A 15,662-nucleotide genomic window follows, 5' to 3' on the forward strand; every position below is an offset into this window, starting at 1 on the left:
AAAAAACGTGTTATCCAGCGGGCTCCCGAGGGCTCACGAAGTCGGGAATACTCGGGCCTGTGTTTGCCGAGGCTACTGAAGGGCTGTTTTATTAAAAACACTGTGGGTTTCCGTTTTGTATAAGCACTGAAGAGCAATGAAAATACCCTCCGTGGCATCGCTTGAAACACACACGCAGTGGTGTGGTGTGTTTGGACGTGCCTGGTTTCAAATGGCATTTGCTTGTTGACCGAGATCTACGTCACAATCCAAACACCTGCTTCTGTTTACCTTTTTTCGCTACTAGAACAGACAAATGTCTTCTTCTTCCTCACCTGTGTATACCTCATTGGTTCGTAGTGACCTGTTGGCCATGTATCTGCGCAAATTGTAGCTATGTATCTACCAAACTCCTTTCTGAAAGACACCTGGGTATAATCTATTGAATTGGCAAGTTGTCACACGACGTGGGTGTTTAGAAAGCTCTTATTTCCCTCTTTTAGAGGGAGTAATCAGTTTACATTAAAACTTGATAGTTAATATTTTAAGCAAGCCCTCCGATAATGAAGATAACGTGAGCAAAATATCATACCTTTTAGCTTAATCCTACACGAAAATATTTTTCACTACGTAGGGGTGTTTAGAAAGCTGATTTCTCACTTTTAGGGGTGTAAATCACACAACGAATACTATCAAAATATAGGGTTTGATATTCTAAGCATTTTCTCCGAAGACACTATGAGCAAAAAATCACGCTTTCAAGCTTAATTCTACGCGAAACTGTTTCTCATCACGTAGTTGAGTTTGCAACAGCAGCATGCTGCAGCAGTGTTGCTGGAAAAATTCAATGTTGAGCCGTTCGTCAGACATTCGATCAGTTTAAGGTGAATAACTTTTTCTACAAATTTTTTTAGCGCCTTACAGTCTTCAGAAGAATTATTCCCAGGAAAATTTCCTACAAATATCATGTATTGGTATATTTTTAGGAGCCAACTGGAAATTTCTAGAGGATAAGTTTTGAAAAAGTGGATTTTCCCATATAAAATCGTATGGAAACTTTAAAAATCGGGCGCAAATCAGGCGTTCCACCGATCGATTTGAAAAGTTACACAGTTGTTACAGGACCCATAAGGAACACGAAAAGTGCATGGGAGCTAATATTTATTTTTTGTCCCAGCCTAATGAGCATACACGTGAAAACCTAAGTGCGGTATTGCACCTCGTACAACCGTATTCTGTGGTACGGGATTGAACATGGGATGTATTTCAGGATGCCTCGAGGATTGTATATTAATGTTGCATACCGGTTGTTATATAGTCAGCTGTGTTTTGTTTAACTTCTACCTACACTTGCAATTTATAAAATGGGTAAAATGCCTGTTACAGAACTAAGCCACACTGCGCATACGGCATGAAATGGCTTACACAGGAACAGCGCCTAGAGTCATCTGTAGTGCAGTTTATCCGAAGCCGTAACCCAAACTGGAATAAATGGAGAGTGTTTGAACTGTTAAAGTAGCGTAGTTCCCCGGTATGATGTTTGGATATCTGCTAAACACTAATTGCTCGGGTAAATGCAATGAGAATAAAAGAGAGGTGAGGAGGAGAATGCATTTTTCTAGTATTAGTAAATGCTTCAAATGTAAGCAACTACACGAACTCAATGGTAGATCCAAATAGCTACGTCACTATTTGGCATTAATGATAGACTGAGGGGGGGCGGGCAGAGGGGCGTGCAAGTGTTTGTAAGTTTCCTCCTCACCTTTCTTTTATTCTTATTGGGGTAAATGTCCTTTGAAGGTTGATTGCTGGTGAATAGCGCAGGTGGTCGGGTTTTACTCCACTCGTTATTTTTCGTTTGTTTATCTTGTGCTACATTTTATCCCGATTACGTTTACGATTCTTAAACGGCTCATGTGCTGGGGTAAACAATCTCGAGATTGGACCATCTCTAATGCGTACGAATAGCAATTATTATACGATGCTATCGCTTGAACGAAAAAACACCTCCAATTAATGTTAACGACGTTATCTAATAATTAAATCGTTGGACACGAAATCATCGCCTAACGACATGTATAATTTGTATTGTCTTGACTTATGCCCAATAAATAGAAATTAGATTATTCTGCTAAATGAGATATTTAATGTCTAACACTATCATTTTCATTATGCTATTCCCGGTTATGATTATTAGCGTGAACTCGACCGAAAGTCAAAGCTCTACACCTTCGAGCAAATTGCATTACTCGTTATTCCGGTTGACTAGCGCTCAACGAAATCCCTGTTTAACATTCAAATGTATTTGACTAGCTATACCATCGTTTCATGTCACATTAAAGCGCTTCTTATGTCTCATAAATAATTCGCTACATTTACCCCACGAACTCGGTCTGGCTGTCGTTTGTGTTACCACAAATCTGGAAAACTGAGATTATCCTTCTAGCATTGAAACTTATTTACGTTGCTACTCAGCGGCCAATGGGTGTCGCAACATTCGTGCCGGGTACCTGAGGTGATGGGTACGTTATCTGAATCTGTTAGCTCTAGAATATAGCAGAAAGGCGGATAACGTTAAAAAGAATTCTGCATATTAAACAGATTTTTGGCATAAATTAAAGCCACAGATTAAAATTAATAAATATGGTTCGAACAATTACAAAAAAAATTAGTCTGAGGTTTGTAACTTGTATGAATATTGGATTATTTCTACTGAAAACTTTTTTTAGGAGTTCATCAGTTCATAGACATTTTTGTGTGTCATCATTCATCATCCATCAGCCGTTTTTTCGTTTGTTAGCAACTTCGTGAAGAGAAATTCATGTAATTTTTCATATGATAGATTGGTTCATTACAGCCTTCTTCTGTTAAACATAACTCAGTGGACTTCATTTAAAAATCAATTTGTAATGCTTTGACCTAAGCTCGGCAATGTTCATTGGACAACTTTTTCCTTGGTAATACCACTTGTTTCGTTTCATCATTTCTCTAATGAACGGGACTTGGTTTACGACTTCATTAATCATTATAATGTATGCTTAGCGGAGCCAACATAGAGGTTCATAAATATGAAATTCTGTGTCCTACCAACGCTGCCGAATAAAAGCGACACATACAAAAATGCTGCGACAAGCTGAGTAAAGCTAGCGAAGGTAACGACACCCCGTGGTGACACTGCGATAATGATGTTCAAAGTTTGTATAGAGTCAGGAAGGTTAAATCTGGGATGGTTTGGGAATCACGGTAGCACATCACAGCACAGTTTCCTTCAGCCTTTGATCAAAAACATCGTTTATTACCTTAGATGGAAACGTCCTCTGCGCAGTACTGGGCGGGGAATGAAAATTCTGCCGAAAATATTGAGTCATTGAAAATCGTCGGCACTGAAATTCTAATATTACCGATGCGTTAAATTCCTGCTTATGGTAGTCAAAAGATAGCTTGGTGATAATGATCTACCACATTTTCTGATCCAGGTTTTAGATTTTATTGTGAAACGTGATGCGTTGCTTCCTAACGAATTGTTTATTTATGGAATGGTTTTTCCAGTAAATCTGCACTGATAAATTTAACAATATTCATATAAAAAGTTTTGATGCTTTTAACTGACAGATATGTATAAGAAAGCAATTTTGACAAACAGTTAATATGAGCTATCAATGCAGGTTACGCACATTCTATTCGACCAGTTTGCTAATAGAAAAAAAACTCCCCGTTCTATTCGCATTTTGCACAAGTGCTTGCCAGCTTTGTAGCCATTATGTTGACCTAACCTAGACCGCAATTTATGGGGATTTAAAGCGGCATTCCCCAAATATTAATTCAATTTATTGTTTTAACCCCCATTAGCCCGATAATAAAAAGGCTGACAGTATGATCAAAGACCAATATTTAAAACACCCAAGCTCAAGTGCCTTGCCGGTGCCATAGGCGCATAGCACAGGAAACCATTCATCGCATATTTCCCGGCGTTTTTCGAGACGTCATTATTCGCCACCATGCCATGCGGAAATGGTGTTTCAGGCACAAGCTGAAGTGACACCGATGATGAATTGGACTCAAAGGAAAATTAGTTTCCGAGTAATCCTTATGGTGGTGCTGCTGGACGAATTGTCTAGGTTTCAACGTCCGGAGCATCCGTAAAATTAACAATGGGCTACGAATGTCAGATAAATCTAGCGTAGGATGCTCCTAGGTTGTTATACTAGTTAATTGAGGTGGTGAATCGGAAAAATAAAATCCGCTCAAGTGAATGCAAGTCAATAACACATTGCAATTTAGTTTTTATAGCTATTTTTTTGCAATAAGATAATTTGCCATGATGAATCATCCTTTGGCAAAACCGGTAGATGGAGTCTTGTGAGCAGTACTGATTTGCAAAAATATTAAGTGCTCTCAAGTGCTATTAAGCGCTAAGTACTCTATACATATAGAAATGGAAATGACTGAGCCGATCGAAAATTTGTATGTAGGACAAAACTCGAGAGCTTTTTTTTTCTTACAAAAACTTTTCATGTTTGACGCGGTTTCAGGTTTTCTGGATATTTCTGGATAGTTTTGATTTGACTTCACTATATCACTACATATTTGTTTTTAAAATGATTTTTTTCAGTGTAGAATATCTTATTTAATTTTCCTATACTTTTGATTAAAAGTTCAGACGATTCCCGAGAAGTCATCCTCTGATAACTTTTCTCGAAAAATGTTATATTAAATTTTAAATTTTAATTATAGGTAAAAACTTATTTTTTTCTGATTCATTTGAAAATTTGGTCGTCCTTAAAACTACGGTTGGTTTTAGTTTATACAACGCTGGGAATTGATCGAATTATGCCTTCTTTAACATTTTTTTGCGGAACAGAACAGATTGGATATTCGGCAGCATCCCCCCCTGGGCAGTAGTGACGCGTGATAAAACCTTGTTCAATTCTTAATAATTGCGGATTTCCAACTGCTGCGTTCCCGGCTAATTCCAACATTTATGCAGCACAGCAGCCATATACTCCAGCACCAACTCGCCCAATTTTCAATACGCAGCTGACGATGGATTTGACCCACCGGAAATTCAAGCCTGGCCCGAAATGAGCTGGACCTTGCCTTTCCCTTGACTTTGCGTCTTTATCACGACCAGCCATTGTAACTTCGAAATCCCATTGAACGAAATCGCTATGATGATGATGAAAAAATACCTACGAAGTGGACTAAAGTCAGAACCAGGCGAGGCGCCGCGTAAGTGATGGAAGGAATGAATATGTAAAAGAAGATGGACTGCGCTGCACACTGTTTGTAGGTATACAGACGAATATTAAATATAAGTTCTAAATTTATTCTGAACGATTTAAAAAAGAGTGCGTGTGTGTGTTTGTGTATTTTCAGATCTAAGGTAATTATATTGCATTTGTGCAACTAAGTTAGTACCGGAATCTAAAAGGTGTTAGCTCTACCGACCTTCCAAAGACACTTAACAGAATGACTGAGTACTATGAAACGGGGTGAAATTGATCAATTTTTATAATATTTTCCAATTAACTAGCTTCATGTACATTTTTCCCTCTATAGGATATATTTGAAACAAGTACTGGTACGTGCTCTAGAAAACCTCTATGACTATTGGTGAAATTTCTATCGTCTATTTCATGAAATAAGTTCGAGAATTCTAATTGATACTATGAGAGAAATCGGAGTGAAACTGATCACCCTTGAAATCCACAAATTCAATTATAAATGTTCTTTTTTGGATATGTTTATGGTAAATGATGATTTCTGAACTGAAAAACATCAATCTCAGCTAGGGGATCATCCATTAATGATGTCACGTATCACGATGTCACGGGAAGAAGTTGTGACAATTTGTGATCAGGGGGAGAGGGGGAAAATTTTACGTGACATAATTAATGGATGGTCCCTAGTTGAGAAACGAAAATGACGATATTTAAATTTGCTCTAATTTGATCATCGTTAGATCGACTTTAATTCGGTTTATTGCAAAAGCTCAAAAAGTAACTCTGAAATTAATATCTTTGTGATACCCTGCGAATACATTAGTATTACTTTAATTGTATAGAATAATCATTCAGATTATATTTTTCGAGCTTTTATCAAACTTTACTCACTTCTCATAATTTAACGTAATTAACCCTTAAATAGGATTACTTTAAGTAAACTTAATACTTTTTTCGTTATTTGGAAACTTGTTTGATCAAATTTGATAAATTTGAATGAGTTTTGACTGACTTGGAAAATTTTTTCGGAAATATGTAAAATTGCACCGGGCATGCAAGGGTTAACTTCGTCAGGTATGTGAGTCTTGCAAAAGTTGCATTTTAGGACACGTTAACATTGCCTAGTGATGTAAGATCAGTATATTTTGATTAGTATTTTTTATCACGAATTTTCAGGTGATCAACTTCACCCAACTGATGAATTTCATCCTATTCCACGGCACTTGCAGTACATCCTGGAGTAATTTTCCAACCGGTAAGCCCCTCCTCAAAATAACATTAGAAACTTATAGATTCTATTATTGTTTTCAGATTTTTACTTCATTTGATAAATTTATATAAATAAAAAAGTGACCTGTATTGATAATATTATGTTATATTTATTGAATAGAGGAGTGGCAAGATGATTGAATGAATAACTAAATGATTAAATCTTGCCAAAGTGCCAATAACGAGCATGCCAAAGTGCCAAATCACAGAAATAATATGTTAATCGATCGCCACCGCAAATGCAATACTTAAAAATATAAACTAAAAATAATAATTATAAATTAAAAAACATAAGCAAAAAAAAAATTATTTGCATTGAATTTGCTCCATTTACGGTGGAAAATGCAGCCCTGTCTGTCCACTTGAACATGAACATGAACCTTCATGTGGAAAGCAAATGACGCTACTTTCAATTATCAGTTCCAACTTATGAAGTACAATTTCGGAAGTTACAAATCAATAGTACAATAGTTAGCGTCACAAAATCAATTTTCCGTCTCAGCCATGTAATACTTTAAATTCCGTTAGACAAGAGTTATTTTCTTCAAGTCATTTTTTTTTATTTTACTTCACGAGGCTACCAAAAATCAATTTGAAGAAAAGTAATTCCTTCGCAAACAAATGCGACTGCAACATCTGTAGCCAGGCATACGTCACAGAGTCTGGACTGAAAGGCTTTTGTTACAGCGAGCAATTGGAGGATGTGCTGAAATGTGTGATGAAAGTGAATCATTATTTGAATGACATTTTACGGCTCTGGTATTTGTGTCCATTTACCGACTGGGGGTATTAAATGACGTGGACGGAAAGCATAACCAGGGTCTTCTGTTTAACAGTGTTTAAAGGGAAGCGTCTTCTTTTTTGTTCGTTCGTCGCGGAACCCCAGTTCTTGGAAGAGCACAAGGATTACGGTCGAAATGGCACGTTAGGGCTGTTCTTTCATAAAACTTCGATGTCTATTGCGAAAATCGATGCGATCATAGCAATTCCCAAAAACATACTCTCCGGTAATGTCCAACAAATCCTCTGGTTGTGGGCTATTCACTTTATTTATGTGCTGTTAAATGCGGCTGTTTGCTCTGGGGATTCCAGCTGCCTTGTATATACAGTTTCACGTAATAATTTATCTGCTGCCTGTCAAAAGTTGTACCTACCTTCGGAAGCAGCTCAGCGTGCGGGATTTCGTTCATCCACGGTGAACCGGCGAAGCAGGCTAGAATTTATGCTACGATGGAGACGGTTGATTGCACTTCGGGCGCACAACTACAGTTACTCAACCAGGGAAGCTTTTCACTCTTCCCGCGCATCCGGCGAAGATAGGGCACCACTAGTGACAAGTGTACCGCATAATTGAACATAAATAACATGCCAACAAGCGCAACCGGTAATCGTCAACAGCTGTAGGATGCAGGAAATTTGACTGTTTCTATTCTACTTGAAAGGTCAGACAGAAGGTTGGCATGGATTCCGATACGTGGTCCAGCGTTCCTATTTTTTCAGGTTTGCAGTATTGTTTGAGTAAAAAGTTATAAGAAGAACGTTTCAAAACAACGCTGTGTTGTAGATCGGAATAATCAGACAATAAAATTTTTTGAGGCCCTTGTTCTCTCGTCGGTAAAGCTCGGATGAAAATTGATAACCATACCAACATTTTCGCTCTAAGCCAAATTAAGCATGAAAAGTTGATAGTTGAGCTGCGGTGGCTATGGTTATTTCAGGGCTGACGTTTAAAGTGGCATCTCGCCCCGAGCAGTGTGAAATTGTATATCTACTGTATAATTACAATCAGATTCAGCTTCCAGGCTACTATCAACGAACGTAAATTATTCCGTCGGTGATGATAGCTTCAGTGAGTTCAGTTTGTATCCCCAAGCCAATGCTGTTTGAATGGATGAATTTTCAACCTTTCTAGCTATATTTCCAATACAGGTATAAGTTTTGTCTTCTGGATGAGATTCTCATTGAAATTAGCAAACTCCCAAGTAACACACAAAACATGTTAGAAAAGAATTCAGAATGACAGTAGTCATATAAAAGTACTATAAGCGCAACTGAAAATTTGTGTTGTTATGTTCTTTTTTTCGAGATGTGCTTTTATAGCATAATTGTATTACATAGATTATTGAATATAAACTGCCGCTGCTCATCTGTAACTTGTGTTTATGATGTTATCAAAACTGCACAGAAAACAACTTAAAATACATCATTTGCGAGAAGTTGTTTTTCATCAGTGATTCAACCACATTTCGAAAACAAGCTCGGTTTTTCCTGGCTTTGGAGATGTTTTTCAATAGCATGGGTTAAGCGAACAATAAATATTACATGAATGGCACTTGTTTTCAAGTTGTCTTTCAAATGTTTACACTATTAGAAAAAGTGTGTATGAAATGCCCAGCCGGGGCAGCCGCACCAGTTCACTATTACACGCCTAATAACAATACTACGTACCTGCAAAGTGCTTTCCTTATGGTTGATCTTAGTATTCAGCTGCCAACGCTAAATCACTTGATCAAATTGTTGTTAAAAATATTTGAACGATTTCAATAAAACTATTTGAGGTGGGTCAAAATGTCCCATGAAAGGATAAACAAAACGCTTGCAGTGCAACCAATATCATTTTATTTTATGTTACCGTATATCTAACAATGTTTTCTAGCTTTGTTATATTGTGAGTCTAGATAACGTTGAAATTATGCGAAAACAACTTTAATATTCAAGCTACAGAAACAATCCATCTTGAAGGGTTGTACATTGCTTTTTATCATCAATTTATAATTAATTGAAAGTGCCACTGTCGATCTAGTTGCACTGCGCGTAACAATACATTTGCGCATGCGCTGGGTAAATGTTGTCATAGCAACACATTTGCGCATGTGCTTTGTTATGGCGAATTCTGAGCCACGAATGCGCTAATTTCTTTATTGCACTGGATCAGTGCAGATCTACCCAAGAGAAAAACGATATTGCGATTTACTACGCATGTAAGAAAGAGATGCCAGATAGTTGTTTACGAACTGAGACCATGCGGTGGTGGGGTAAATTAGCTCTCCGCGATGAAATAAATCAGCGAACATTCTGTATTGCATAATCTGTTTTCCACTTATTGACAAAAAGAAAACGGTATCCAATGAATAGCACACGATTTTTTCAGAAGTAAAACACAATGTTCCACCATGAAATTTGACGCGCACGTGGAACTTTGATTATTCAAAACGCCACAATCACTATTTTCATATTGTTCCTAATATAAATCAGCGCCGTTCTGCAATCTTTTTATTTCGAAGTTTTATGCTTGCGTCAACGATGTTTTGATTAGTTAGCAATTACAACTTGAAAATAACTTGTTTTGAACGTTTTCTTACCGTATTGGTACTCGAGATGTATTTTGCAGTTTCAGTCTAACAAGTTGGAATGCTTTCATGAAGTTATATAATACTTCATATAGCACCAGCACTTGTTATAGTAGCCTTCAATTTTTGCGCTTTTCTGGTGATAGAGATGTCATGGAAAAGGTAATGTCAATCTGAAATCTGAGTTATCCCAACTGTTCTATAACAACGTGTGTTACTTGGGCTAGATCATTAGGATAATTTTTGTTATTACAAATAACACAATATTAATTGTCGAGTACTTAGTAAGGCAACTAATATGAAGGCTATAATATTGAAAAAAAAAAAACTCAAAATTAATCGTCATGTCGCGGGTTCATAATTTCCTCTCCCGGGTTGTTCAACCCATTTAGAAAAGTTAAAAAAAAATTACGCTTCTATTCTGGCGATAATTACATCATCTGTCTGAACGTAACTCAATTTCCATGGTTCGGTTTTTTTATGTTTCCGGTGAAGCTTTCCGGATGGCATTGGAAAAATCTTTGCGGTTGTTTCCACTCCAGCGGTGCAAAGCGTCTTCTGTTTGCTTTTCGCCACTCCAGCACAAAAGAGACGGTGAACAACTTCGGAAATGCGAAAATTGAGCAAAGTGCATTTTTTACCGTCGACACCATGTTGATCTAGGACCTTCTTCGCTTTGCGGAAATATTTGGATTCGGCGATAACGCAACGGAAAGGCAAACCGAGTTTTAATTATCTCATGTTACAGCGAAAACCTGACATTGCAATGACCGAATTGGTGCGAAATAGTGTCTTGTGGAATAGCTTTCGTTCCCTTGTGAAGCGGTCATCTTGAAATATTTAAATGAATTCGGGGGACACACTTTAACAGGGAGTATTTTCGCTAATTGACGTATTTTTTATATTATTCGAACAAGCTAATCTAAGAGTTTTTAAAACCTTCACAGACTACAAAATTATCAAATATTATCAGATTGAAGTGCAAAATTTCAAAAGATTCCTTTCTTTCCTAATTGTATCTTAATTGTAGCTTTCTTAATTGTATCAATATACTATCACTTCACTTTATGCGGTAAAACTGGTACAATAGTTATCGAGCTTTGCTGTAACATTTTCCTTTCCATAAAAAGCTTCTCCCATACTGATATCGAGTAGAAGAGCATTTGGACAGTATCTGATTCAGTATAAACACTCTCAAGCACTGTACCGAAGACCCGCTTTCTCGCTTGTGGATGACATGCGATTAAATTGTTTTCCTTTCAGCAGGCTTCGGCAACTGCTACAACTTTTCATGAACCAGCTGTTCGCTATTTTCAGGCTTCTGTCGAAGGTGTTCAGTTGAATGGTATCTTTCTTTGCGTATTTTCCCCTGATATGATCGTATGAACAGTAACGATGTGAAGCGACTTAGCTACGGAAAAGTTCCTATATGAGCGTTTCAAATACTGATTTTGAGGCTGTTAATTAACGAATTATATGTGGTTTCAGGTTCAAACCTTCGGTTACGAGAGTATGAAATGGAGCAAGTTTTCCTGATGGTGTCACATCTGAGAAAAGCAAGCAACTTATCGGAAGGGGGAACAATGTCGTGTGATTTTATCAATATTATTAGTGCATGTCAAACCTCCTTTTATTATTTTGTCAACAAGGAATATTATAAAATCAATTTAAAGTTTCAGAAATGATTTTGAATCTCTCGTCGGTGATTGGATTGTTCGAAATAAAGATTGATCAAAATTGATCACAATCTCGTATGTCTATGTTTATCGTCAACGTTAACGTTATCAAATTATTTCATATTAATTGAACGTTTCTGGCGATGCTCAGGGTTAAAGGTTTCAAAATTAAGCATTATTATTTAAATTTTATTGTCGCATCAGCACAACTCACTTCAGAAATATTTCACATCTTATACGTCCATCATCGCTTTAACATAAATACAAAATCAATATTATGAGAACGCACAAAAAGGAAATACAATATGGGCTGTTTCATAGAAACTGGAAGTCGCAATTTCGATTTCAAAATGTCGTATGAAGTTCCACTTTTGGAAATATTGGAACTGTTGTCCAAATACCACTTTAGGCTATTTTCCTAAAACCGGAAGTCGCTATTTTAGGAATGATTTCTGCCATTTGGGCATTATTCTGTTTCTGAATTTACCTATATTGGATCGACATATTTTTATTCAGAACGACCAGTATCAATAGGATCCAGCGTTTCGGAATCCCATTACAGTGCCGTTTCGATTTTATCACGGTCAAAAAAACACTTTCCGATGAATCTAGCGAGACTGTGGATTCGAGGAAATAATCGAGGTTACCATTTTTGTTGACTAGCATTGAAATCTAACAAAAAAAACTGATTTTTATCACTTCACAAAGTCCACAATTTTTTTGAATTCACGGAGGATGTTTTTTCGACCGGGATGAAATCGAAACAGCTCTGTATAAAAATTGAATAGTAGATTTTGCTATAATACTTATCGTCTTTAGACTATTCCTACTTACCTTTTTTAAAACTGCAGAAAGTCTGTAAGTAAAAAAAAATAAGTGCATTAGAGCAACTTTCCTAAATAAATGAATAAAAAGTGTGAAATTGCAGTGGTGGAATAGCGAAAATAGTATCAGGGTGAAAAATTTTTCGTTACAACATATTTTGTACGCCATTGAATTTATTCGAATCACTCCTTTTTTGAAATAACTGATCGGAAATGTTCTTTTTTCCCAGATTTTAGATAACATAATAAAAATAAGTATCATTTCACGACCATTTTGAACGGTAAAATAATTTCACGAAGAAGGGATACAGCAGGAAAATTGATTGATTTGTGATCTAATGGTAAATATTGGATTTATTTTTCAGTAACGAAATGAATTCAGTAACGAAATCAAGTTTCAACTTTTTGACCGATGAAAAAAATGCACGCATCATTAAATTGTCGATACTGAAATTTTTTTTTGATGCCAAATGTCTTAGAAACGCAGAAATTGTCATGATCTGGTGTTATCTTAAAAAAGGGATTTTCGATAAGATTTCGGGCCAGAGAGCTCATCTTTTGACATATTCTAGTGCAACGGAAAACCAAATCCAATTCTCTGCTAACGAGAAAATATCACAACGCTACCGATGGACGATCAACACCGCCGTTACAATGCTGCCTATGGACAATCAATATTGCTAGAAAATTTTTTAAGGTCAAAACACAGGTGCTTTTAAGTACCAATTTACCCGGGCATATCTCACAATAGATCAACGATTCTGGTCGCAGTGAGGAAGTCCATACAGGAAAATAAGTACCAATTTGTTAAAGAAAAGAGTCAAATTGGATTTTCCTTTTTGTTTCTTGGTGCTCATATTTCAAACTAAGCTGCTTTGAGCGTAAAATTACGTCTTACGACAACATATGGGGTGGAATCGGGAATAGGTCTATAAAAGTAAAGTGAGCTTGAGAGTGATATATATTTCAACGTGAAGTGACTCCCCTAATAAGCACTAGTTATTACCGCAATCGATTGAAAAATTAGCTATGCGTCCACCAAAATGCGGAAAATTGTGTTTTTGTGATGCTCACAATTATACTATTGAAAAGTCTTGAAGAGCCTTGTTGAACCGACAGTGCAGCAGCTGATTTTAGCACAGCAAGGCTGAGCAGGCGACTCATTCGATCGCAGCGTTCCACACCAACCAACCGGTAGATCTTAGCACTGCAAAGCATTGATGAACATGTTCGGACATGCTAGTAATTTTGTTTGGATTTATCGCGACGCGTTTGCTTTTAGCCTTTCCGGCCACTGCTAATAGCTGTGAGTGTGCCGGTAGCGTGTGTTATTACTGTTTTTGTCTTGTTTGTTTACTTGCAGGCTGTTGTTATTCTACGTTAACCTTGCGGCCGTGTCTTATAAACAAGGTTTTAAGCTACTACTCTTCAGTCGTCCCTTCTACGCAGGAGTCTACGCTTGAAGACCACAAGCGCTCACCAATCGGTCATTTTCACCGCCCACGATTCCGTAGAGCTCCACCAGGAGTATCAGCGTTCTGTAGCGCGAAAATTTCATGCGGATTTGTAAGCTGCGGGACCTGAGCAGGTTACACATTCCGTAATAAGCCCTTCTCGCTGCCGCCATCCCTTTTTTCACCTCGCGGCTCACTTTGTAATTTTGGTTACGAGTGTACCAAAATAAACAAAATCATCGGCCACTTCGGAAGTATCATCATCCATTACCACCGCAGCACCATCATGTATTTTATTTTGGCAGTGTTTATGGTAAGTCCACTTCTCGCAGCTTTCCTTCTGAGAACCGCAAAGGCCTTCTCCACAGCTCTATGATAAACACCAATGATATGAATGTCGTCGGCAAAGCCTCTGCACACTTAATTTAATTTATTGGTCAATCTTCAACAAAAAGTTGTACAGATATTTACTTAGTCCAGGTGTTGAATTCTTTGTCTATAAGTACTTTTACTGATATTAAAATCAAAGACGTCACAAACTTCGCTGAAAACTCGGCAGCACATATTCCATGGTGCGTTATAAGCGTAGTTGGTACGATGAGTATGTTGCCACAGCAGCGTGTAATTTCGCAGCTGCCTACGTGGAACGGTAATACCAATAGAACCTAACAGAGAGCTGCAGTCGATTTCTCCATTGAGTAAACCAAATACAAAAAGCCGCTGAAGTAGTGCCCTTCGTACAGCATCTTTCAAGGCTATGTTAAGCAGGAAAGAAATTTGTGAGTCCGTCCCCATTGTTTACAACCGTCGAACGTCACAAACACGACCGAAATTTTCACCGCTGTCCTGACGCTTGATGTGAAACCGTCAAGGGTCGCACGACTCAGCTTTATTTGTTTGGGAAATCATGCTCAAGCACAACTCGTTGCGTTGCATTTAGTCGTACGCCGCCTTGAAATCTTTTAACAGATGATGTGTCTGCAAGTTGTGTTCTCAAAACTTTTCGGATCTGTCTCAAGGTCCGTTATAGATCTTCCCACTTGAAAACCGAAATGATATTCACCAACAAAGGTTTCCTGCCGACCTTAGCGTATGGAACTGAGTGCGGAATATATTTTTTATGCGGCATTGAGATGGGTTGTACCCAGCGTTGCCAGGTATCCTGATTTAGCTGGATTATTCCAGATTTGATGTCCAATTATCCAGATTTTATCCAGATTTTATTTTCACTGTTCCGCAAAAAGGTCATCACTTCAAATTTGGCGCGAAATTTTGCAATTTTGTCACCTCAAATTTTACGTACCCCAAGACTATTATCCGAAGAATTTACCTTTCACCCCACGAAACGACTTCCAGATTTTTTCCAGATTTTTTTTGCCTTTTCCAGATTTTTAAAAAATTACCTGGCAACGCTGATTGTACCTCAATAGTTGCTAGATAGGGCATATGAGTCCTTCCAAGCAGTCCGTAGGTGTCTTCTCCGCAGACTGTGTCGTTGCACTATAAAACTGATCACTCTCGACGTTGAAAAGTTCAGCCGGTAAGCTTATTTGCCCGGCGGCTTTGTAGTTCTTCAGTTCTCTGCATACTTTTTTCACCCCGTCCAAGGTTGGTGGATCTACAGGGTGACAAAAAAGTCCGGTCACACAGGAAAATCTCAATATTTCAAAGAATGAGAAGAAAATCTGAATCTGGCTTTCATAGCTTTATTCAGTAACCCATAAAGATACTTCACAGACGATAATGCTCGGAATAACACCACCTTTCTCTGATCGAACCAGCTTCAAACGTCTTGGAAAGTCGTCGCAAGCGGCGCGCACGTGCTCCACGGCATCTCGTCCCAGATTTTCGTGATAACTCGCTTGAATTGCTCCAAATTTGTTATTTT

General features: G+C 37.7%; 1 protein-coding gene across 26 annotated transcripts in view; it reads right to left on the minus strand.

Moving 5' to 3' along the window:
* The window catches only part of LOC129725401 (glutamate-gated chloride channel), a 289,723-nt gene that overhangs the window by 149,514 nt on the left and 124,547 nt on the right, over nt 1-15,662 (minus strand). For all 26 annotated transcript variants that reach the window (XR_008728084.1, XM_055681189.1, XM_055681201.1 and 23 more), the window contains one exon: nt 12,331-12,352. The gene's annotated coding sequence lies outside the window, so the exon portion shown is untranslated. The remainder of the gene's footprint in view (nt 1-12,330; nt 12,353-15,662) is intronic.

Source organism: Wyeomyia smithii, chromosome 2 (genome assembly GCF_029784165.1).
Source record: "Wyeomyia smithii strain HCP4-BCI-WySm-NY-G18 chromosome 2, ASM2978416v1, whole genome shotgun sequence".
NCBI classification, from domain to species: Eukaryota; Metazoa; Arthropoda; class Insecta; order Diptera; family Culicidae; genus Wyeomyia; species Wyeomyia smithii.